The sequence below is a fragment of the Procambarus clarkii genome, chromosome 34 (genome assembly GCF_040958095.1).
Source record: "Procambarus clarkii isolate CNS0578487 chromosome 34, FALCON_Pclarkii_2.0, whole genome shotgun sequence".
Classification (NCBI taxonomy): domain Eukaryota; kingdom Metazoa; phylum Arthropoda; class Malacostraca; order Decapoda; family Cambaridae; genus Procambarus; species Procambarus clarkii.
Window position 1 is genome coordinate 6,511,614 of NC_091183.1, and position 27,655 is coordinate 6,539,268.

The window sequence follows — 27,655 nt, forward strand, 5'->3', positions numbered from 1 at the left end:
AATCAATAACTCTACCGAGCTGGGTTACATCCTCACAGACAACTGAAGAGGCGCGCTCAATGGGTCTCCATCTACTCGTCAGAAGCTGATCCTCTGGATGATCTCCCACACCCTCCAACAATGGAATTACAGTACAAATTGTCTCCTTGCTACTCTCTGAAATCTTGGGGTCAATTTTACTCAACTTACACAACATAAAGGGTTCGAAATCTGAAGTGAACGGGCAAGTAAAAGGTAGGTTGACCTCCTCCCCTTGACTAGGGTGAGGCGAAGCCTCTACAACAGACTCACTCTTGATTACTGATTCTAACTGGTCAACTAATTCTAACTTTGGAGTGAGCGGGAAAACTTCTGCCAACCCGACATTCTTTCCCAAACCATTCACTTGGCTAGAATAAAATGAAGTCGTGGCATCTTAGTTTCTCTCAACTCCTGGCACAACTTTTGTAGTGAGCGGGCAAGACAATGGCACATGGACGTCCTGTCCCAAACCATTCACTTGGCTAGAATAAAGCAGGGTCATAGTACCAGCCTTCCTCTCAACAACTATGTTGGCAACACATGAATCTTGAAGAACCACACCCCACTTCTCCTCTGAAGGGATACTGGTCTCTGGAACACTTACTTGAGTAGTGACAGAACTGACAACTGGAACAATAATAGTACTGGAATCAGTACAGGTAGGGTGGTGTGACGGTGTTCCCCCCCTTATATTTCTCCCACGCCTGCTGTAAGAGTCATGTCCACTTTACCCGAACGTTCTCTACGTCGCAGGCATCAGTTTGATATATGTGGGAGAGTGTAGTGTTCTCGAGATATCGAGAAATTTGTAAAAGAAGAGTATTTTGGGCTGTGGTTTAGGCCCTTTAGGAAGCCAATATGGCGCTGGCTTTTCTGTTTTGCCGCCAAAACTGTGTGATGTCAGTGACACCAGATTGGTCACCGACAGTGACGTGGCACAGGGAGCCAATGAAAACCTCCCATGGCGAATATGATGTCACGAAGGAAGGGGGGTCCGGTCAGTGCGCGACTCTGGCGCAATCAGTCTAAGACAGCACGTCAAGGAGGTCGGACGTGCGCTGGGGGGTCCTGTAAGTTTGACAGTTTACCCCGTCTCCGGAGGATTTACGCATCACCCGTGGTCTGCCATCACCTGTGGGGTCTTCCTTCGTTCATGTGTTGGACTGGAGAAGGAATTGACAGAATATTGAGCAACAAGTGCTCCCGGGACGGGTGTTGTGCAAGAGTGGAGTCTAGGCAGCGACGTATGCGACGGCTGATAGCTACACAGTGATAACGTAGTGGCTGGGCCAATCCTCCGGAGGGAATCAGTCTGACACGACACGTCAAGGTGGACGGATGTGTGAAGGTTAATCCTGTCAATCTGACAGTAATACGCCACTCCCGTTGATCTTACGCGTCACCCGTAGTCTGCCAGTACGCCGGGAGGTCTTCCTTCATTCCATGTGTTCCATGTGAGCCTCAAGTTCTCTCTGTTGAGGATCTATTTCTCTCTGTTGAGCCTCTGCCTCTAATATTTACTGTTGCTTTTCAAATTCAAATTGTTTCTCTCGAGCTGTTATAATAAATGGTGGGCTTGCTATGGGGAAACTAGTGCTATTCAGGGGTAAGGTCAGTCAGAATAAAGATGTATCTATTTGGGGAGATCAGTAAGGCCCGGCCCCCATGGAAACTAGAAGTAGTGCTGACTACTTGGCTGCACAACAAGGTCAGTCTAGGGAATGATCAAGATCTCCTACACAGGAAGAACGATACTCTTATAATTCATGTACTTATTTATTAACCCCTTAACAGCCCCCCATATACATTCACACCAATAACAATAATAATAATAACTTTACCACACTACCTTACGTTAAAAGCCTTGGTCCATATAAGCAGGATACAAGGTTTTACACTGAACACAAGCTAGGGTAAAGCTCTACTATTGAATAACTTGAAGTTAGAGTCAGCTTAGGGTAGGAGGACCACGTGGTTCCAATGGAACCCCCTTTAGAATAACTAGTAATATAAACTCTAAAAACACCTACTACACACAAAGTATACTACTCTACACATAGAACATGAGTATGCCAGAGATTGAATAATGTACTCAGTATATACTTATCTTGAACAAGACACAGAAATAAAGAAATGAAGAGGAAGGGTAGGAGGATCCTGTCCACACCACGCCAGCTCAGAAAAAGATGGAGTCTCAGTCTCCTTCCCCCCAGCTGGCTCGCTGCCGGCAGACTGCTCAACTAATCGTACCGCAGACCTATACCAAGTTTACTCAGGTTTACTTTACAAATGATTAGAAAGTATTAGTAAGCATAGTTGGTGCCTATGTTATTATTTAATAATCAACCCCCTGCTCAGTCTTTAAATGCTCTTTGAGAAACAAGAATAGTCTTACGTCTGGCAGGGAAGATACAAACAAAGACACATCGAGTTGCGTTTTGCTACTCTAACGTAGCTTATTTAGTTCAATTTTGACCTCTGGTTTCCACTGAAGAACCCAGGGTCGTAACACGAGCCTCAAGCCTAGCATATTCTAACTGAACTTCCAACTCAAGACCTGTTCACTTGTCATTTAATTCAATCCTCTTCTCCTAGTTTACCATCTTCTACTAGATGAGTCACTATCACTTTCACTATTTGAGCTTTTACCATCTTATTACTGGCTGCTAGCTCTAGTTTACCTGCCATACTGATCAAGGCAGACTTTGTTAGGCTCTTAATCTCTTCAAACCCTGGTTCAGGCAACAATGACTCTACTTGACTCTCCATGGTTAAACACTTGGCACTTTATTTATGAAAACAATGTTAAAAAAGAGCGACACTGAACACTGAGCTCTTCACTTTTATGGAAATATAATAAATGACACGACACTGAAAAATTTGCTTGGGGCACTGCACAAGCAAAAAATATAATGTCTTACCTCAAAATCGTGAATGAGTGTATGTTGACAATGAATATGGTGAAAATACAGGACTGTAGTGGCTGTTACGACAATATTAGACACAAAGCCGGTCATTATACTTAGGAAGGCAGGTTTGAATTAATACAAATGATTAAAGTATAGTAAATAATGTGGTAATTATCTCCCGGACATGGCCCCACTTTCTGTTACCTAGCTAGTGCGCACAGCTCCTGTGGAATTAATAGTGGTAAAAATTCTAGTCTAGGGGATGAGCACTATTATAAACAAGTCAACACCAGAGTGCCCCTATGTAGGACAGCAAGAATAATTAAAAGGTAGGAGAAATAAACATGCACCTCAAAATTTATATATATATATATATATATATATATATATATATATATATATATATATATATATATATATATATATATATATATATATATATATATATATATATATATATATCTATAATTAAAAAAAATAAACTGAATGCATGTATCTGAATACTATAAAAATGGAAACACTTCAAATAACATTAGAGAATTAATAGTTGAATTATTAATAATACTAACTCCAGAAAGAATAAATAAACAATACTAAAAACAGATAAAACCACAGATCACTTATCAACACACGTCCCTGGTGAGGTCTCCCAGCTAACGGACTCTCACGGACTCCCAAGCCCCCACTTCCCTCTTCATACAAGGATGGCAAGCGAGTACTTAAAATTAACCCCAACTAATTTAATGAGCACACATTCGTGCTAACACAGGTATAACATGAATTTAACTAAATATTTCAACATGCAAATGACATAAATAAGTTACCATATATTTAATAAAGGTAAATATTAAGTATGGAATTATTTAAAAGGTGACAACTTGGCAACTTTGACAAATGAACAGGTACAGAATTCTGGTCCAGAAGCTAACAGGTCATAGGCGTGTGACTAAAACAAGCCCGCTCCTGCTTCAACTGTGTTGCTAAACTATACTACACATTTCAGAAATATACACCTATTCATGTAAAGAAATAAATTCACATATTTTACTTCAAACAAATTAATGTGAGTATCCAAACTAGGGATACGTAACATGTTATGTTGTTAAAGCCTATTTACACTAACTCTGTTTCTCTTGCTATATAATGCCCTAATCCAGCTTAATATAGAACCCTCAATACCATGAACCTCTATCTTATTAATCCGTCTTTCAAGTGGCACTGTATCAAAAGCTTTGCTAAAATCAAGGTACACAACATCACAATCCTTACCACTATCAACTGCCTCAACTATTATGGAATAAAATTATAGCAAATTTGATAAACATGAATGGCCATTAGTAAAACCGTGTTGTGAACTATTAAGTTATGTTTTTCATGATGAAGACGAATGGTATTTGCAATTTTCGATTCAAGTAACTTTCCCACAATAGACGTTCGGCTAATTGGTTGATGGTTTGAAGTGAGTAATTTATCTCCCAAAAAATTGCTACCACATTAGCAACCTTCTGCGACTCTGGCACTCTGCCAGACTCTAATGATTTATTAAATATGATAAACAATGGATCACAAAGCTCCTGTTTTCATTCTTTAAGCACCCTGGCAAACACTTCGTCCGGGCCTTGGGATTTGTTTTGTTTGAGTTTTACTATTTGTTTAATAACATCATCCCTGTAACTCTTAAACAAGTCAACCTGTCCTCCTCCCCACCCACATAGACTTGATCGGGTGAAGGCATAGAGTTAAGTTCTTCTTTGGTAAATAAAGATCTAAAAAATTATTAAAAATACTACTTATCTCTTTGTCATTATCTGACCTGTCTCGGTTTTTAATGGATGTTACGGCCCTCTCGGGACGCAACGGGGTTCTCACTCTGATGTTATTAGAGTAAGTAGTATCCGGCCCCAAGCCAGTAGTGGCTTTCAAGGAATGAGATCCATGACGCAAGAAACTTAAAGGGGGAAGGGAAAGATAGTTAAGAACTTAAGATTATAATTACCATCACCATATAAATAATATATAAAAGAGTGCACAGGGGGAGGGGTATAAACACTATACAGGGGGATTATTCACAATCGTTGTCTTCTGCTGAAGACTCTGGTGCAAAACTCTCGGTGCTGAGTCCTCGGTGCTTCTTCGTGGCCTCACAACGAATTCTTCTGAGAAGTTGAGCCTACCCTGGCCACAGGTCAGCCAAAACACAGGTCCACTGGGGGCACCGCCGTGGAGGCCGTCAACCACAAATCCAGCCGGTCTGCTGGCAGGTTCCGGACCCGCAACGCTGGTCAGGCCACTCCACGAACGATATTAGGGTAACGCCCTAGACAGGAGTCTCGTGTGATATCACAAATCACTCTCCTGTCCCCAGTACCCCAGTGGATAATCGTCTCCAGCAGTCGGTCCCGGGTAATCCTTCTACTGCCACTCCACTGGCAGGGTAACACCACAGTGTTCTTCCGGGAAGCGACGTCACAGCTGCTGCAGCAAAGCACAAGGTATGGAGACGGCTGCCTTGGGTAGACTGACTCCACTTCCATCACAGCAGTCCCAGGTCGACTCTGTAAGCAGACACGTCATCAATAACTGGGACACACTGAGGCACCTCACTTACAGGCTCAGACACAAACGCCCACCTATCCACTCCATAGATGGCGCTGGTGTCTGAGCACCACCTCACCAGAGGTCAGCAGCGGCTGTGTTGAGCGCTGAACCAGACTGGAAACTGGCCCTCGAGGCCAGTACACGTCGTCCTCACCAGGTGTCGTCGTCCGTTTGGAGGGGGTTTCGGGAGCTGACCCACAGATGGCGCGGTCGTGACTGCTCCGTGCTCGGACGTCGGATCCGGGTTCGTAACAATGGATCTATCCTTTCCCTAAACTTTGTTCGATATAACTGAAAAAACTTTTAGATTTGATTTTGCTTCGCCTGCTATACAAACTTCATAGTTTCTTTTTGCCCTCCTTATCTGTTTTTTTTAACATTTCTTATCAGTTGTACGAATTCCTGTTCTAAACTGACTCCAAGTTCTTAATCCTTTTGTACCAAGCTCTCTTTCTACCTATAAGGTTTTTCAGATCCTTTGTTATTCATTTCGGGTCATTAGTAATCAATCTATTCAATTTGTATGGTATGCTACACTCCTGTGCTGTGCTTAGAATATTTTTAAATAAGTTATATTTTGAATCCACATCAAAATCCCTTTTACATCACCCATCGCTGGGTTCACGTTTTGCTCCAAGACCGGCCCACCCCTTATGCCCAAGGCTTTCCAATGATTTGACCCCCCAAAAATTTTCAGGCTACTAAAATAAAGCTTTTCGAAAATCTGGCACTTTAACAGAATTTTCTCCTACAGATCTCTACCATTCCATGTTAAATCTGATTTCCTTGTGATCACTGTTCCCTAGCTCACTCCCTATAGTCATGTCATTAATTTGTGTTTTCCTGTTAGTTAACACTAAATCTAAAATACTATTTTCCCTGCGTTTGTTCCTTAATGTGTTGCATAAGAAAGCAGTCGTCAATTAATTCTAGACAACATTCTGCTTCATTATTCCCTGTTCTGTTAATCTAGTTTATTCCACTAAAATTACACTCACCCATGGCACAAATACTGTTAGACCTAGATGATCAAGATATTTCATCCCACAGATGCCTTGCTTCCACTCTCTAAATTTGGTGGCCTGTATATAACTAAAATGATAAAATTATGTGCTTTTTCGTTTAATTCTAGCCAAATATATTCTGTGTGTGGCTCAGTTTTGATTCCCTCACTGAGACTACATTTCAAATTATCCTTAACATATATGGCTACGCCCCCTCCTCGTCAAATATATCTATGTGTGTGAAGTAGTTTAGATTTATTTTTTTGATAATCAGCTAATAGTTCTCTATTTTTCCACATGCATTCACGTTTCGGTAAGTGCAATAATATCCATTTTTTCCATGCATACAAGAGCATTTAAAGCGTTTATTTTGTTTATTAGACTCCTACTCTTCGTGTAATATACCCTCAGTTTACTGTTATCTTGAGGCTCCACTCCTTCCCTGATCATTTTGCCAAGTTGTTTCTCCCACAAACACGTTCTTTTATTACCTCCTTTCTCCATATCAATTTCCATATCACTATCTACTAACAGTTTAAACCAAAACAAACCCCTTCCACCACATATTCCAATGAGTTGGCAACAACAACAACTCCAGCCCTGGATAGATGCACTCCATTCCGAGCATACATGTCATTTCTTCCACAGAGGTGTTCCAAGTTATCTATAAATTATATTGCACTTGATTTGCAATGTTGTTCAGTCGGCAACTGACACTTAAGTGCCCTCGACAACCATACATTTCCAATTCCCTTCTTGGAAGAATGCCACATATGATCGGGATTCCTCCCGTGCTCCTAACTAATTCTATGCCTGTCTTAAACCTGTGTCAGTGCCTCACTCCTAACTCGTCCAACATCATTTCCACCGGCACTGATACATATAACGGGTTTCTCCTTTCTTGAAAATTGGTACCACATTAGCAACCTTCATCGACTCTGGCACTCTGCCTAACTCTAACGATTTATTAAATATGGTAGACAATGGCTTGCAGAGTTCCTCTTTGCATTTTTTAAGCACCCCACAAAGAATTCGTCCGGGCCTTGGGATTTGTTTTGTTTGAGTTTCACTATTTGTTTAATAACATCATCCCTGGTAACTGTTAGACTAGTCAACCTGTCCACGTCCCCACCCACATAGACTTGTTCGGCTGAAGGCATAGAGTTAAGTGCCTCTTTAGTAAATATAGAGATAAAAAATTTATTAAAAATAAATAAATTTCCCTGATATGCAAACTTGATAGTTACTTTTTGCCCTTTTTATCTCTATTTTAACATTTTTAACTAGTTGGACGAATTCTTGTTCTAAACTGACTTTCCCAATAATAATCCTTTTGTACCAACCTTTTCCTCTACCTATAAGGTTCTTTAGACGCTTTGTTATTCAATTCGGGCCATTATTATTTTACCTATTAATTTGTATGGTACACTACGTTCCTGTGAATTTCTTAGAATATTATTAAATAAGTTATATTTTGAATCCAAGTCGAAATCCCTTTTAACATCACCCATTTCTGGGTTCACGTCTCAATCCAAAATCTGATCGGCAGGCCTTCTGTAGTGATCTCGATTCTTATGTTCTTAATCCGACTTAGCAATCTCAACACCGTCTAGCTCGTATCGTGTAACTCTATCATAATTACCTAGCTTCAAAACCTTACATTTGTCAGCATTAAACTGCATCTACCAATCTTTTGACCATTTCAAAACACTAAAGGGTTTCAAAACCTTATTAGGCCCGATTTGCCTAATAAGCCAAGTTTTCATGAATTAATTATTTTTCGACTACCTAACCTAACCTAACCTAATTTTTTCGGCTACCTAACGTAACCTAACCTATAAAGATAGGTTAGGTTAGGTTAGGTACGGTTGGTTAGGTTCGGTCATATATCTACGTTAATTTTAACTCCAATAAAAGAAAATTGACCTCATGCATAATGAAATGGGTAGCTTTATCATTTCATAAGAAAAAAATTAGAGAAAATATATTCATTCAGGAAAACTTGGCTTATTAGGCAAATCGGGCCTTGCATAGTAGGCCAAAAAGTGCGTTCTGGCTACTAGGTACGACATATATATATATATATGTCGTACCTAGTAGCCAGAACGCACTTCTCAGCCTACTATGCAAGGCCCGATTTGCCTAATAAGCCTAGTTTTCCTGAATTAATATATTTACTATAATTTTTTTCTTATGAAATGATAAAGCTACCCTTTTCACTATGTATGAGGTCAATTTTTTTTTATTGGAGTTAAAATTAACGTAGATATATGACCGAACCTAACCAACCCTACCTAACCTAACCTAACCTATATATATAGGTAAGGTTAGGTTAGGTAGCCAAAAAAAGCTAGGTTAGGTTAGGTTAGGTAGGTTAGGTCGACGAAAAAACATTAATTCATGAAAACTTGGCTTATTAGGCAAATCGGGCCTTGCATAGTAGGCTGAGAAGTGAGTTCTGGCTACTAGGTACGACATATATATATATATATATATATATATATATATATATATATATATATATATATATGCGAACAAGCCTGAATGGTCCCCAGGACATATGCAACTGAAAACTCACACCCCAGAAGTGACTCGAACCCATACTCCCAGAAGCAACGCATCTGGTATGTACAAGACGCCTTAATCCACTTGACCATCACGACCGGACATAATGAGGTGATAGCCGAGGCTATTTGAACCACCCCACCGCCGGCACTCGGATAGTTATCTTGGGCATAGCATTTTACCAAATCACCTCATTCTTTGGGGCAACACGTGAGGAACACAAATGCGAACAAGCCTGAATGGTCCCCAGGACATATGCAACTGAAAACTCACACCCCAGAAGTGACTCGAACCCATACTCCCAGAAGCAACGCATCTGGTATGTACAAGACGCCTTAATCCACTTGACCATCACGACCGGACATAATGAGGTGATAGCCGAGGCTATTTGAACCACCCCACCGCCGGCACTCGGATAGTTATCTTGGGCATAGCATTTTACCAAATCACCTCATTCTTTGGGGCAACACGTGAGGAACACAAATGCGAACAAGCCTGAATGGTCCCCAGGACATATGCAACTGAAAACTCACACCCCAGAAGTGACTCGAACCCATACTCCCAGAAGCAACGCATCTGGTATGTACAAGACGCCTTAATCCACTTGACCATCACGACCGGACATAATGAGGTGATAGCCGAGGCTATTTGAACCACCCCACCGCCGGCACTCGGATAGTTATCTTGGGCATAGCATTTTACCAAATCACCTCATTCTTTGGGGCAACACGTGAGGAACACAAATGCGAACAAGCCTGAATGGTCCCCAGGACATATGCAACTGAAAACTCACACCCCAGAAGTGACTCGAACCCATACTCCCAGAAGCAACGCATCTGGTATGTACAAGACGCCTTAATCCACTTGACCATCACGACCGGACATAATGAGGTGATAGCCGAGGCTATTTGAACCACCCCACCGCCGGCACTCGGATAGTTATCTTGGGCATAGCATTTTACCAAATCACCTCATTCTTTGGGGCAACACGTGAGGAACACAAATGCGAACAAGCCTGAATGGTCCCCAGGACATATGCAACTGAAAACTCACACCCCAGAAGTGACTCGAACCCATACTCCCAGAAGCAACGCATCTGGTATGTACAAGACGCCTTAATCCACTTGACCATCACGACCGGACATAATGAGGTGATAGCCGAGGCTGCCGGCGGTGGGGGTGGTTCAAATAGCCTCGGCTATCACCTCATTATGTCCGGTCGTGATGGTCAAGTGGATTAAGGCGTCTTGTACATACCAGATGCGTTGCTTCTGGGAGTATGGGTTCGAGTCACTTCTGGGGTGTGAGTTTTCAGTTGCATATGTCCTGGGGACCATTCAGGCTTGTTCGCATTTGTGTTCCTCACGTGTTGCCCCAAAGAATGAGGTGATTTGGTAAAATGCTATGCCCAAGATAACTATCCGAGTGCCGGCGGTGGGGTGGTTCAAATAGCCTCGGCTATCACCTCATTATGTCCGGTCGTGATGGTCAAGTGGATTAAGGCGTCTTGTACATACCAGATGCGTTGCTTCTGGGAGTATGGGTTCGAGTCACTTCTGGGGTGTGAGTTTTCAGTTGCATATGTCCTGGGGACCATTCAGGCTTGTTCGCATTTGTGTTCCTCACGTGTTGCCCCAAAGAATGAGGTGATTTGGTAAAATGCTATGCCCAAGATAACTATCCGAGTGCCAGCGGTGGGGTGGTTCAAATAGCCTCGGCTATCACCTCATTATGTCCGGTCGTGATGGTCAAGTGGATTAAGGCGTCTTGTACATACCAGATGCGTTGCTTCTGGGAGTATGGGTTCGAGTCACTTCTGGGGTGTGAGTTTTCAGTTATATATATATATATATATTTTATTAAATATGACCGAAAAAGTAAGATTAATAATTCTAACACGAATTTTCTCAATCTTTCGTACATTATGCTTCACTGTTGGAGGTAAATCAAAAATCACTTCTCCAAAATTCATTTTTATTTCTAGTCTGACGCGACACGGGCGCGTTTCGTAAAACTTATTACATTTTCAAAGACTTCACAAATACACAACTGATTAGAACTTGCGTTTCCCTGATTTTATATCTACATTTGAGTGAGGTGGGAAGGGTGATGTGGCATTTCATTTGAGTGAGGTGGGAAGGATGATGTGGCATTAGAGGATATTAATAGGGTATTAAAAGTATCAACACAAGACAGAACACGAAACAATGGATATTGAATAGAAGTGTTTGTAGAAAGCCTATTGGTCCATATTTCTTGATGCTTCTATATTGGAGCGGAGTCTTGAGGTGGGTAGAATATAGTTGTGCAATAATTGGCTGTTGATTGCTGGTGTTGACTTCTTGATGTGTAGTGCCTCGCAAACGTCAAGCCGCCTGCTATCGCTGTACCTATCGATGATTTCTGTGTTGTTTACTAGGATTTCTCTGGCGATGGTTTGGTTATGGGAAGAGATTATATGTTCCTTAATGGAGCCCTGTTGTTTATGCATCGTTAAACGCCTAGAAAGAGATGTTGTTGTCTTGCCTATATACTGGGTTTTTTGGAGCTTACAGTCCCCAAGTGGGCATTTGAAGGCATAGACGACGTTAGTCTCTTTTAAAGCGTTCTGTTTCGTGTCTGGAGAGTTTCTCATGAGTAGGCTGGCCGTTTTTCTGGTTTTATAGTAAATCGTCAGTTGTATCCTCTGATTTTTGTCTGTAGGGATAACGTTTCTATTAACAATATCTTTCAGGACCATTTCCTCTGTTTTATGAGCTGTGGAAAAGAAGTTCCTGTAAAATAGTCTAATAGGGGGTATAGGTGTTGTGTTAGTTGTCTCTTCGGAGGTTGCATGGCTTTTCACTTTCCTTCTTATGATGTCTTCGATGAAACCATTGGAGAAACCGTTATTGACTAGAACCTGCCTTACCCTACAGAGTTCTTCGTCGACTTGCTTCCATTCTGAGCTGTGGCTGAGAGCACGGTCGACGTATGCGTTAACAACACTCCTCTTGTACCTGTCAGGGCAGTCGCTGTTGGCATTTAGGCACATTCCTATGTTTGTTTCCTTTGTGTAGACTGCAGTGTGGAAACCTCCGCCCTTTTCCATGACTGTTACATCTAGAAAAGGCAGCTTCCCATCCTTTTCCGTCTCGTAAGTGAAACGCAGCACGGAACTCTGCTCAAATGCCTCCTTCAGCTCCTGCAGATGTCTGACATCAGGTACCTGTGTAAAAATGTCGTCAACATACCTGCAGTATATGGCCGGTTTCAAGTTCATGTCGACTAAGACTTTTTGCTCGATGGTACCCATGTAGAAGTTTGCAAACAGGACACCTAGGGGAGAACCCATAGCGACCCCATCTACTTGCTTATACATGTGCCCATCCGGGCTCAAGAAGGGTGCCTCTTTAGTACAAGCTTGGAGTAGTTTCCTCAGAATACTTTCTGGCATGTCAAGAGGAGTACAGGCTGGATCACGATACACTCTGTCGGCTATCATTCCGATTGTCTCGTCCACAGGTACGTTGGTAAACAGCGATTCTACGTCCAACGAGGCTCTTATCCCTGTGGCCCGTGCGCCCCGCAGTAAGTCCACAAATTCCTTTGGAGACTTCAGGCTGAAGGCGCAAGGAACATAAGGAGTCAGCAGGCCGTTGAGTCGCTTCGCCAATCTGTACGTGGGTGTGGGTATCTGGCTAATGATTGGCCGAAGTGGGTTTCCAGGCTTGTGCGTCTTGACATTTCCATACGCATATCCAGGTTTATATTCCCCAATGATCTTTGGCAGGTGGAGTCCGGATTTCTTGGCGTTCACAGTTTCGATCAGTTTGTTGACCTTTGCTTTTAATTCGGCTGTAGTGTCCTTCGTTACCCTTTGAAAGTGGAGTTGGAAATTCTGTTGGACGACATATTCGACCTCGAGACACAAAAGAAGGTCACTACCAAAGATACCTTACAAGCAGAACTTATTGCAGAAGGAGGAAAGAATCGAGGCAACTACAGAAGCACCATACTGTCCCCCGAGCTTAGAGCGGCAGCTAAAAGCCTTCGTGAGAACAAGGAGATAGTTGTCAGGAGAGGTGACAAGTCGCCAATATATGTCATTCTTAAAAAAGACGAATATCTGGCGAAAATGAACATCATACTCTCTGACCAAACTAAGTTCCAAAGGGTAACGAAGGACACTACAGCCGAAGGTCATATTCGTAATAGTAAAAGACTCAGATGAACTAATTGACCTAAAAAGACACCTAGAGAGAGAGTCAGTACTCCGATACTCAGTCAGGATATAGCAACGCGGAAATAAACGCTGCTATAAGAAGACACTTGGACCGTTGGTATAATTCAGAACCTAGAACAGAAACCACAACACCCCCAATAAAATTATATTACAAATCAACCATGCACAGTGAACATATAAAAGAGGAAAGAATAATGAAAGAAATAATCCGTAAAGGAGTAAAGAGCACTACTCCTAACCAAAACATAAACCTGATAATATTCTACAAAACCAAGAAGACTTCCGAACTCCTTATCAAAAACAGCCCGAAGCCGACGGAGAACCCTCTACAGCAGTCAAGCGTTGTATACATGTACACTTGCCCCCACGAAGGATGTAACCTTCAATGTAAGTACATAGGTATGACGTCGACCAAGCTGACGAGGCGTTTAACATGCCATCTTCAATCTGGTGCCCCTAGGAATCACATGAGACAAGCCCATGACATTACTCTAACAAGAGAAATGTTGAACAAGAATACTTGCATAATAGACAAAACCCAAGATTCAAGAAGATTACAAATTCTTGAGGCAATTCACATAAGAATAGAGCGACCTACCATGAACACCCAAATCACGGAACTATTTACTCTACCCACCATGAGAGTAAGGACAAGACAAGAACATATCGATGCCAACACAGAAGACAATGTCCAACATAACAGGCCAATTACACTGGATTAATCTTTGTGTTTGGATAGGAGATGCCTCGTATGGGCCAATAAGCCTTCTGCAGCCCCTATGTTTATCCCTTATGTATCCCCCCATGTTTTCACCTTCATTGTATTATCACCTGACCTAATGCGGGTATAAAATCAACTAGTATTGTAAGATCTGTTCACTTGAGAATGAACCATGGAGGTTCGAAACGTCGTGCAAATTATACAAATAAGTGTAATACACTCTATAGTAAATCACTTCTTTTCTTCACCTTAAAAGTACGAAAATGAGTTTTGGAGAACTCCTATTTCAATTAAGCCCTGATGCTAAGAAAATAGTTAGAGGGATAGAAGCCCTAAACCAGAAAATAATAAATACAGAATATGCGGTCATATTCAATGAAACATGTTTGAAAGAAAACCTGCTGCCAGTATACACCAATATATATATATATATATATATATATATATATATATATATATATATATTGTTACGGCCCTCTCGGGACGCAACGGGGTTCTTACTCTGATGTAGTTAGAGGAAGATATATATCCGGCCCCAAGCCAGTAGAGGCTATCAAGGGATGCGATCCGTGACGCAAGTAACTTAAAGGGAGTAGGGAAAGAAAGGTAAGAACTTAATATAATATAACCATCACCATTTAAATATATAAAAGTAAAACGTACACAAGGGGGAGGGGTATTAACACTTTACAAAGGGGATCAACACTGTAGTCTTCTACTGGAGACTATGGATCCTCGAAGCTAGGTGCTGAGTCCGCGGTGCTTTCTTCGTGGCCTCAAGACGTGTCCTCTGAGAACGCCGAGCCTACCCTGGCCACAGGTCAGCCACAACACAGGTCCACTGGGGGCACCGTCGTGGAGGCCGTCAACCACACGTCCAGCAGGTCTGCTGGCAGGTACTGAGCCACCAAGGCTGGTACGGCCACTCCACGAACGATAAAAGGGGTACGCCCTAGACAGGAGTCTCGTGTGATATCACCAATCACCCTCCTGTCCTCAATACCCCAGTGGATTATCGTCTCCAACCGTCGGTCCCGGGTAAATCCTTCCACTGCCACTCCACTGGCAGGCTTAACACACCACAGTGTTCTTCCGGGGGGACGACGTCACGACAGCTGCAGCAAACTTCACTGTATGGAGACTGGCTGCCTCGGGTAGACTGACTACACCTTCAACACAGTGGTCCCAGGTTGGCTCTGTAAGCAGACACGTCATTAATAACCGGGACACTAATACACCACACTCACAGGCTCAGATACAAACGCCCGACATATCCACTCCCTAGATGGCGCTGTCGTCGGAGTACCACCTCACCAGAGGTCAGGAGCGGCGGTGTTGAGCGCTGAACCAGACTGGAAACTAGTCCTCGAGGCCAGTACACGCTGTCCTCACTAGGTGTCGTCGTTCGTTTGGCGGGGGTTTCGGGAGCTGACCCACAGATGGCGTGTTTGTCACTGCTCCAGGCTCGGACGTTGGATCCGGGTTCGTAACACCTCCCCACCAAAAAGAATTTGGTTTGGGGTTCTATAAAAAACACAAACCAAATTAGCAGGGCGACACAACTCCAAATGGACTTACTTATACTATGAACTGGAGTGATGAGGCTGTCTTGTCCACAGAACTTTTTAACCGAGAAACTCTGGCACAAAGGGAGCTTGAAAATGGAAGGCAATGATCTGCCTGACGTAATCTTCCACACCTCCTCTGCGATGGCAAGCAGGGGCGTCATCTCACATCTCTCGAGTACGGATTGGTTTCGACACGATCTGGGGTGACTCGACACTTTCCTATGTCGTGGCACCGATGATGGCTGACCACAGACGGTATTTCTAGTACCGATCCGGTGGTCCTTCAGGGAGACAGGAACCTGGAATACAGGGGTCAGATAATTCAGAGTGATCGCGACAGTGGGTAAGTCAATACTTACGGCATACCCTACTAGGTCCACTCCTAGTCTCAACGGGGCTGTTTGTATGTCGCAGATGGCATTCACTCTGCCACCGTCAGGTCGACCAACGTTCCGCATAACGCTGTGTTGAGGCTCAGCTGTCACGCGGGGGGTGCCAACCTGTCGGAAACAGTCACTCATTTTATCATCTGTCGTACCTCCTGTATCTACTATCAGCTTCCAGGTCCCTTCTTCAACTACAACACTTGCAGTGCAAATCTCTAATCCCAGGGACCTCTTCTCGATGTTCACGGGAGCCATCATCCGTCGGGTCGTCCACCGGTCCTCACTGAGAGCACAAACGAGAATCAAACAAAATATCGCTAAGAAACATGAGGCCAATTGAGGGATAAGCTTCCCGAGCCAGTCATGTCCATAGCCGGCCACATCCACACGCCTGGCTTGGACCGAAGAGGGCACTAGACCTTTTGAACACACTGCACCTACCTCTGACGTCTGGGGAATCTCTGGCTGGTTCACTACATGCTGTAACTTGCCATACCGCAAGCACACATCCGCCTTCGCTCCAGACTCGTTGATATCCGTGGGTGCCCGCACACAAGGCCTCTCTTCTTGCTCAGGTACCTCTGCCTTCTTAACTTCATGTTCCTCGTCGAGAGAATCAGGAGACACTGCTAGATCGTTCTCAATCTGTAGGCGAGAGGACAAATTAAACATAGTTACATCTGGGTCTGTCTTTACCTGGACATTACCATTGCCTGTAGACACCTCAGACTTTGCTGTTCCGGTAGACTCGTCCGCAACCTTGGGAAGATTGATGCTCCAATCTGTCACCAAGTCGTTGGCTAGTACCACGTCAATCCCAGCCACAGGGAGGGTATCGACTACTGCCAACTCACATGTGCCGCTGAAATAAGGCGAGTCAAGATGTACTGGCACTAAGGGGGCGATGTACTGCGTCCTAGGAAACCCAACCAGGATAACCTCTGGTCTCCCATCCACACTTACTCCCTCGGGTAACGAGCTCTTCACGATCAGGGACTGGGCTGCTCCACTATCTCTGAGCACTACAATTGATCTACCAGTATGATCACTCGTTACATACCCGGTTGAAGTGTGAGGGGCCAACAAACTTGGTCCTTCCTGCGTCGTCGTAGACTGGTTTCCTACTGGTGATGTAACACAGCTCATCAACATCACCTCCCTTCGTGCGCTGCCACCTCTTCTGCTTCGGCACCTAGCAGCTATGTGTCCCTTCTGCCCACAAGTCCAGCACACCATGTTCCTCCTCGGACTACGGTGTTTCGGACTACTAGGACCTGTTCTTCGAGGGCTACTTGGGGGCGTCTTCTTAGCGCTTCGTGGGACGGGTCTTTCTTCTTCTTCGTCGTGAGGTCTGTCAAACCGGCGCTGGTAATTCCTCGGGACGTACTTAGCAGACGGCCTATGAGTCAGGATATACTCTTCAGCCATGGTGGCTGCTGCACTCAAGGTCTCCACCTGCTGCTCTTCTAAGTATGTCTTGAGGTCTCCAGACAAACAATCCTTGAAGTCTTCGAGCAGAATCAGCTGTTCGAGGTCTTCCCTGGTCTTCACCTTCCGAGAGGCACACCATTCTTGAAAAAGTCGCTCCTTGATCGTGGCGAACTCTGTGAAAGTGTGCTCTGAGGTCTTCTTCAGGTTTCTGAACTTTTGCCTATATGCCTCAGGTACCAATTGGTACGCCATGAGCACTACATTCTTCACCTTGTCGTAATCGCTGGAGTCGTCAAGGGATAACGTAGAGTAGGCGATTTGGGCCTTCCCAGTCAAGACTGACTGTATCATGATGGCCCAATTCTCCCTTGGCCACTCCAAAGAGGCAGCGACTTTCTCGAAGGCTGCAAAGAACTTCGAGACTTCCCTCTCGTTGAATTTGGGGACCATTTTGATATTCCTTACCGGATCGAAACCGCTTACTCCAGTTTGTCTCTGTCCAGCGCCTAATCGTAATACTTCTAGTTCATGTTGTCTCTGTCTTTCTTTTTCTTCTCTTTCTCGTTCTTCTCTCTCTCTTTCTCTTTCTTCTCTTTCTAATTCTAAACGCCTCATCGCCAATTCTTTTTCTTTCATCTCCATTTCTTTATTTTTCATCTCCACTTCTTTATCTTTTAATTCTCGTTCTACTTCTAACTTCTTCCACTCTATCTCGCGATTGATCTCTAGGGCACGCATTTTGACTGTTAGGAAGCTGATATTAAGCTCACCTGCATCACTGTCAATGTCACTGCCCTTATCTTCCTTTTCTGTGGAAGCTATTTCCTCACCTTCCCTTGTACTAGGAGTCTCGCCTTCCTGTTTCTCTTCTGCCTTCAGGTGCCGGTGAACCTTGGACAAGATCTCCACACGGGAATCACTGGCACGGATCTTTATCTCCAGGTAGGCGCTCACTAGTACAAGTTCCGGTTTGCTCAGATACTTTAATCTGGCAAGACAGTCCACTCTGTTCAGAAAAGCCTGAACATCGTCCAGATCATCGATGGTAGCTTTTTCTGCCATTGTCGCAGATGGAACACTCAACTAGCACTTAACACACCGCTTACATGTTAGCACTTAACGCACTGAGCACTGTTCTACGTCAATATGGCCCTTTATCGCACCAAACACTGCACTTGCCAATATTGCGCGTAATCACTTCGGGCACCACACTACCCAATATTGCACTGAGTCCAAGCGAACACTTCGCTCTACAATAGTGCACTAAATCACTGAGCACCGCACTAGTCAATATTGCACTTAATCGCTTAATCACAGCGAGCACCGCACTGCACAATATCGCACTTAGTCACTCTGAGCACCGCACAGGACGTATAACGTCACAACCATCACACACAGGGGGAATTATATACAGGGATTACGCCACTTCACCACCCCTGTCAAACATACTTAACAAGGGGACGGATCCCGCTGGGGATGCCAATTATGTTACGGCCCTCTCGGGACGCAACGGGGTTCTTACTCTGATGTAGTTAGAGGAAGATATATATCCGGCCCCAAGCCAGTAGAGGCTATCAAGGGATGCGATCCGTGACGCAAGTAACTTAAAGGGAGTAGGGAAAGAAAGGTAAGAACTTAATATAATATAATATAACCATCACCATTTAAATATATAAAAGTAAAACGTACACAAGGGGGAGGGGTATTAACACTTTACAAAGGGGATCAACACTGTAGTCTTCTACTGGAGACTATGGATCCTCGAAGCTAGGTGCTGAGTCCGCGGTGCTTTCTTCGTGGCCTCAAGACGTGTCCTCTGAGAACGCCGAGCCTACCCTGGCCACAGGTCAGCCACAACACAGGTCCACTGGGGGCACCGTCGTGGAGGCCGTCAACCACACGTCCAGCAGGTCTGCTGGCAGGTACTGAGCCACCAAGGCTGGTACGGCCACTCCACGAACGATAAAAGGGGTACGCCCTAGACAGGAGTCTCGTGTGATATCACCAATCACCCTCCTGTCCTCAATACCCCAGTGGATTATCGTCTCCAACCGTCGGTCCCGGGTAAATCCTTCCACTGCCACTCCACTGGCAGGCTTAACACACCACAGTGTTCTTCCGGGGGGACGACGTCACGACAGCTGCAGCAAACTTCACTGTATGGAGACTGGCTGCCTCGGGTAGACTGACTACACCTTCAACACAGTGGTCCCAGGTTGGCTCTGTAAGCAGACACGTCATTAATAACCGGGACACTAATACACCACACTCACAGGCTCAGATACAAACGCCCGACATATCCACTCCCTAGATGGCGCTGTCGTCGGAGCACCACCTCACCAGAGGTCAGGAGCGGCGGTGTTGAGCGCTGAACCAGACTGGAAACTGGTCCTCGAGGCCAGTACACGCTGTCCTCACTAGGTGTCGTCGTTCGTTTGGCAGGGGTTTCGGGAGCTGACCCACAGATGGCGTGTTTGTCACTGCTCCAGGCTCGGACGTTGGATCCGGGTTCGTAACATATATATATATATATATATATATATATATATATATATATATATATATATATTAGTATATTTTGGTAGCAGTCTTTCCTGTAGACATATATTATTAAATATGACCGAAAAAGTAAGATTAATAATTCTAACACGAATTTTCTCAATCTTTCGTACATTACGCTTCACTGTTGGAGGTAAATCAAAAATCAATTCTCCAAAATTCATTTTTTTTTTTTTTTGATTTACCTCCAACAGTGAAGCGTAATGTACGAAAGATTGAGAAAATTCGTGTTAGAATTATTAATCTTACTTTTTCGGTCATATTTAATAATATATCTATATATATATATATATATATATATATATATATATATATATATATATATATATATATATATATATATATATATATATATGTCGTACCTAGTAGCCAGAACTCACTTCTCAGCCTACTATGCAAGGCCCAATTTGCCCAATAAGCCAAATTTTCATGAATTATTTGTTTTTCGACTACCTAACCTACCTAACCTAACCTAACCTAACTTTTTCGGCTACCTAACCTAACATAACCTATAAAGATAGATTAGGTTAGGTTAGGTAGGGTTGGTTAGGTTTGGTCATATATCTACGTTAATTTAAACTCCAATAAAAAAAAATTGACCTCATACATAATGAAATGGGTAGATTTATCATTTCATAAGAAAAAAATTAGAGAAAATATATTAATTCAGGAAAACTTGGCTTATTAGGCAAATCGGGCCTTGCATAATAGGCCGAAAAGTGCGTTCTGGCTACTAGGTACGATATATATATATATATATATATATATATATATATATATATATATATATATCTTATTAAATATGACCGAAAAAGTAAGATTAATAATTCTAACACGAATTTTCTCAATCTTTCGTACATTACGCTTCACTGTTGGAGGTAAATCAAAAATCACTTCTCCAAAATTCATTTTTATTTCTAGTCTGACGCGACACGGGCGCGTTTCGTAAAACTTATTACATTTTCAAAGACTTCACAAATACACAACTGATTAGAACGTTTATATTCTACCCACCTCAAGACTCCGCTCCAATATAGAAGCATCAAGAAATATGGACCAATAGGCTTTATACAATCATTTCTATTCAATACCCATTGTTTCTGTTCTGTCTTGTGTTGATACTTTTAATACCCTATTAATATCCCCTCCTGTTCTGTCTTGTGTTAATGCCACATCACCCTTCCCACCTCACTCAAATGTAGATATAAAATCAGAGATACGTTCTAATCAGTTGTGTATTTGTGAAGTCTTTGAAAATGTAATAAGTTTTACGAAACGCGCCCGTGTCGCGTCAGACTAGAAATAAAAATGAATTTTGGAGAAGTGATTTTTGATTTACCTCCAACAGTGAAGCGTAATGTACGAAAGATTGAGAAAATTCGTGTTAGAATTATTAATCTTACTTTTTCGGTCATATATAATAATATATGTCTACAGGAAAGACTGCTACCAAAATATACTAATATATATATATATATATATATATATATATATATATATATATATATATATATATATATATATATATATATATATATATATATATTGTGACGGTAACGCGTTGGTGTTCGGCTGTTTAAGGCTAGGGGTATGGCCTCGTCACATAGTTATAAAAAAAAAATAGAAAACTGGAACTTCGTCTGTGGTAAGGTAAGGAGAAGACACACAAAACACAAGTAAACTTTAACAATGAAATTTTAATTACGTTAAATAAATCAAAACATAAAAAAATGGACAAACAAATTTGTATAATGAAATCAATCAATCAAAATAATAACAATAATTAAATGACACAATGAAAAGTTACGTTAAGACAAAATAACAAGAAGTGCAACACAAAAATAAAGGGAAGGTGCTGGAATATTGGCTTTAAGCTACCACCTCTCTCAGTATACGCTAACGTCTAGCCGGGATGAGTGGTAACCGCGGAAGCACAGAATATTCTGAGGTCTGAGGTCGTGGCGACCCCAGACATCAAGTAGTATGGGGGGGGCGAGTGCAGTTGCAGCCAGACCGGCGACCAATCAGCGGAGCCGGTAGTAAGACAGGTAGTTTGGCGGTTTGAGTCTGAGCAGGTGTCTCTGGCTGCATACGTTTTGCTCTCTGGCAAACCTTGCTGGTGTTGTTGTCGTTGTTGGACATTTCTTCCATAGTAGTTTTATATAATTTTAACGACGTAGTTGTGGAGGGAAGAGCAGGCTCAATCTCTTGAAGAAGATTATCGTCACAACTCTCCCCCGAAGCCTGCGGTTCTGGAAGAAGTACGTCGTTATGTGGTGGAGTAATGGATGGAGTCGCTTCTACTTCATAAACTCTGGAGAGATCATGGGCTAAGATGTTGTCAGACTCTTGGTATAGCGTGTCTCCAGGTTGAATTTCTGCAGTTAGCAAGCCCATAGTAGAAGACGTTGAGATGAGAAGTGGGCGTGCTGCAGGAGGTGTAGGGTGGTGTGGTCCGTATTGATGGTGGACCGAGCACTTTTCAGGTGTGGAGTGAAGTGCTGAAGCTTCAGGATGAGGAAGAGTAGCTCCTTGCCAATTGTTCCGTCGTTCCTTGTAGCAGTAGTCGCTGACAGGTGTATTCTTCTCGCCTCGTTGCTGCATCACGACACCACCAACGTCGGTACCATTGGCGTCGACATGGAGGATGAAGGGCTTATCTGACGAGGTGAGAGTGGAATTAGAATAGGGCAAAGGAGCACGATTATTATCCTGAAAGCATTTGGGAAGATCACTCAATACGGATTTCCCAGGGAGATTCAAAGCGACTGTGGTACCAACTTCACCAGTGATCTCTTCAAAAGGACACTGGAGGAGTTCAACATCAAACAGGTATTGTCCAGCCCCTATCATCCTGCTTCACAGGGTTCTCTTGAACGTAGTCATCAGACTATCAAAGCACTCTTGAAAAAGTTTTGTAGTGAAACCTCGAAGGATTGGGATAAGCAGATTGACCTAATAATGTGTATTTTCAGAAGTCTCCCCAATGAGTCCCTAGGAGTATCTCCTTATGTGTAACGATAATCTCCTTCAAGAGATTGAGCCTGCTCTTCCCTCTACAAATACGTCGCAACAAATATATATAACTACTATGGAAGAAATGTCCAACAACGACAACAACACCAGCAAGGTTTGCCAGAGCGCAAAACGTATGCAGCCAGGGACACCTGTTCAGACTCAAACCGCCAAACTACCTGTCTTACTACCGGCTCCGCTGATTGGTCGCCGGTCTGGCTGCAACTGCACTCGCCCCCCCCATACTACTTGATGTCTGGGGTCGCCACGACCTCAGACCTCAGAATATTCAGTGCTTTCGCAGTTACCACTCCTCCCGGCTAGACGTAAGCTTTGACTGCGTGTACTGAGAGAGGTGGTAGCTTAAAGCCAATATTCCAGCACCTTACCTTTATTTTTGTATTGCACTTCTTGTTATTTTGTCTTAACGTAACTTTTCATTGTGTCATTTAATTATTCTTATTATTTTGATTGGTTGATTTTATTATACGAATTTGTTTGTCCATTTTTTCATGTTTTGATTTATTTAACGTAATTAAAATTTCATTGTTAAAGTTTACTTGTGTTTTGTGTGTCTTCTCCTTACCTTACCACAGACGAAGTTCCAGTTTTTTCTATTTTTTTTTATAACTATGTGACGAGGCCATACCCCTAGCCTTAAACAGCCGAACACCAACGCGTTACCGTCACAAGTTATATGGGGGCCTGTCCTAGGAGCTTCACTCAGGTACTGGTGCCAAGTGGTAATTTATGGTAAGCGTATTTAACTTTGTTAACGTAGCTTTACTATTTTTCATATTCCATTTCATTTTTTATAAGGTGCGGTGTATTGTGCATTACGAGAGTAACATATGGTGAAGGTGAGACAACTTTGGATTACGTGGTGACTGTAGGCCTCAGTCATACTCTTAATTGGTCATCTCTCCCTCAGTGTTAGTACTCGTGTTTACCATCTATGTCCCTTGAATATTTCTCATTTTGACAGATCATCATATTGGTACCCTGGTACTGTGGTCTGCCCCGGGTCAAGAGTACCCAATCTTCTGCAATCTGACTGTAGGAGGACAAAGAGGGCCATAGTTCCTCTAGCTCGAACTTTAGTTGCTGAATTGGGACCTCAGCAGCAGTTCTCGTCACCAGTTGACACCTCGCACCCCTACACGTCAGTCAGAGATGATGATACATACAACGGTAGGGAATTAGCTTACTTTTTCAGAGCACAAAAGTTCGCTAATTCTGTAAGTATCATATTAAATTCAGTAGGAAAAACTTGCTTTATGTCCTATAGAGACTCGGCAAGGTATGCCTACATCCTTGGACTACCAATTTTACTTTTGAAGCAATTAACTGTTTCATTTGTTTTCGAAATTCTGTTTCATTTGTTAGTAGGATTTTCTTGCCCTTATCCTCTTACATGAGTACCGGGTACAAGATTTCCTGCGCCCTTGATTTAATTTAATCATTTAACATCTTTTACTTAACTTTAATTGTTAAAGATCCCACAGGATAGGTACCAGTTGCCACGTTGTCCTGTTTCTGACATTCACTATTGAATATTCGTGTACCTTTATTTGCTAATTTCACCATGTTTCGTCTCCAAGCTTTCCGTACAAATCCAGCAGGTGAAATAGGGACTTTAAGTCGTGCCAAGAAGACTGAATTACAAACTCTTGCACATGAGTATCAATTAGAAGTTCCCTACCAAGCCAACAAAAATGACCTACACAACCTGTTGCTGGATTACTATTTAGAGCAAGGTAAGATAGACTCTGAAACTCATGAAACTTACTATATTGCAGATAAAACTGATTTGGCAACGATGAAACTCAAACTAGAGCTGGCCAAGATTGAACGTGAGCAGCAAAGGGAAGCCCTCGAACAACAAGAACGAGCAGCTGCCATACGAAGAGAAGAACAAGAACATGAGGCTGCCTTAAGAAGGGAAGAAATCACCCTCAGAGAACGTGAAACTACTTTGAGGAGAGAAGAACAAGAACGTGAGGCTGCCTTAAGAAGGGAAGAAATCGCCCTCAAGGAACGTGAGTTTGCAATGCTCCGTGAGCGGGAACGCTTACAGCTTGAAACCAAACAACGCGAGTTGGAGATACAACGTGAACATGACAAGCAACAAGCGACTCTGGCTCTTGAGTGTCGTCAACGAGAATACACGTTGGAAACTTCACACCTCGCTCAACGCCAGCAAGCTACTGCCAATCTTCCCGTCAGTTTTAATATATCGCATGCAAGTAAGTTAATGCCATCCTTTGTAGAAGCAGAAGTTGATGTGTTTTTCACCACCTTTGAAACCCTTGCTAATCAACTCAGTTGGCCTGTCGACCAATGGGCCACACTTCTCAGAGTCCATCTTACAGGTAGAGCTGCAGTCACACTCAGTACTTTGGCGTCTGAGAATGACTACCACACTCTGAAACAAGCAGTGTTGGACGCCTACCTACTTTCCACCGAAAGTTATAGAAGGAAATTCCGTGACCACCTGAAGGCAAGTACCACTACCTTCCTTGAGTTTGCTAACACGAAACGGAGGTATTTCATGAAATGGCTGGAAGCAGCACATGTCTCTACTTTTACAGAACTCGTCAACCTGATGCTTGTTGAAGAATTCTTGAGGCGTGTGCCGCCTCCTGTCCGCCTCTACTTAGCAGATAAAGAAGAAACCGACTACCTGAAGTGTGCAAAGTCGGCTGACACTTACAGCCTCATCCACCGGCTGACACCCGAACCATCCTCCAGTAAGAAGTCGTGGTACAGTTACGAGAAGGTGAGCCCCGATCAAGCTGGTTCACAACTGTACTGCAAGTATTGTAGACTCTATGGACATACCATAGACAAGTGTGGTAAGTCTCAATACAAGGGAATCACTGACCAACAAAGACCCAAACCAACTCCTCCTAAGTCCGGTAAGCCTGTGATGAATGTTGGTGTTGATGTTAATGATCTTTCTCTTTTCAGTAACCACCTGTATACTGGAACTGTCTCTGCCAACGGTTCAAATCCGGAGGGACGTTTCAAATTGAAGATCTTGAGGGACAGAGCAGCTCTACAATCGATCATCTTGAAGTCGGCTGTGCCCAACATCACCTACACCGGAGAAACTGTCTTCATCACTGACCTCACTGCTACCACTCCATACCCTCTCGCCAGAGTCCACCTGGATTGTCCCTACGTGAAAGGAGAAGTCCAAGTCGCCGTCAGGGAAAAGCCTTTTCCCATGCCTGGAGTGCAACTTCTCCTAGGCAACGACTTGGCAGAAGACCTACAACCGACCAACCTGATCGTCATGGACAAAACCCAGGTGTGTAACTCTGTGCCAAGTAACCCTATTCTAGAGTATGTTCCAGCAGAGGTTCAAGAGAGTGATGAAGTTTCTCCTCCGGTTCTCGTGACCACCCGTGCACAAGCCGCACGTCCACAGCCAGCTGACTCTACTGCTACCGCTGTCCCTCAAGACCCTCAGAAACTCCCCCCGCATCTGACCAAGTTGGAGTTCCGTAAGTTGCAGAGGGAAGATCTTACTTTAACACCATTGTTTTTCCAGGCTGAGACTCAACCCGACAGTATTCCTGGGTTCTTCCTAGAGAACGACTTACTCTACCGCAGATATAGACCCAGTAAACTGAAGGAGGAGGACGATTGGGCCAACATCGAACAACTTGTGATTCCCACCAGCCTGCGGCCCACTATTCTACACCTGGCCCACGGAGCGCTCTCCCACTACGGCTTCAACAAGACTTACCATGGAATTCGTCAAGACTACTACTGGCCAGGTATGGTAAATAACGTCAAACAGTACGTAAAACAGTGTCATACATGTCAGATGGCAGGCAAACCGAACATCTCCATTCCCAGAGCGCCACTGATTCCCATACAGGTGCCTGCGGAACCTTTCCACAGACTCATAATAGACTGTGTTGGTCCTTTACCTCGGACCAGTTCAGGTAACGCTTACATCCTAACCATCCTGTGTCCTACCACCAGATTTCCCATAGCAGTTCCAGTGAAGAACATCACGGCTGCTACGGTTATAAAACATCTATTGAAGATCTTCACTCAATACGGATTTCCCAGGGAGATTCAAAGTGACTGTGGTACCAACTTCACCAGTGATCTCTTCAAAAGGACACTGGAGGAGTTCAACATCAAACAGGTATTGTCCAGCCCCTATCATCCTGCTTCACAGGGTTCTCTTGAACGTAGTCATCAGACAATCAAAGCACTCTTGAAAAAGTTTTGTAGTGAAACCTGTAAGGATTGGGATAAGCAGATTGACCTTATAATGTGTATTTTCAGAAGTCTCCCCAATGAGTCCCTAGGAGTATCTCCTTATGAGATGCTCTACGGCCGTAAGTGCCGTACTCCCCTTAAGGCTTTCAAAGACTCTCTCCGAGATGCCACCTTCAGTGAGCATCAGAATGTGCCCCAGTTTCTTCAAAACCTTCAACACATTCTAGAGAGAGTCCACCGTTTTGCCCATGATAATCTATTGAAAGCCCAGGAGAGAATGAAAACTCATTACAACCAGACCAGCAAAGTAAGAAAATTCAAGCCGGGAGACTTCGTCCTTGTATACTTCCCTATCCCAGGTTCACCTTTACAAAACAGATTTTCAGGACCCTACCGCGTCAAAGAGTGCAG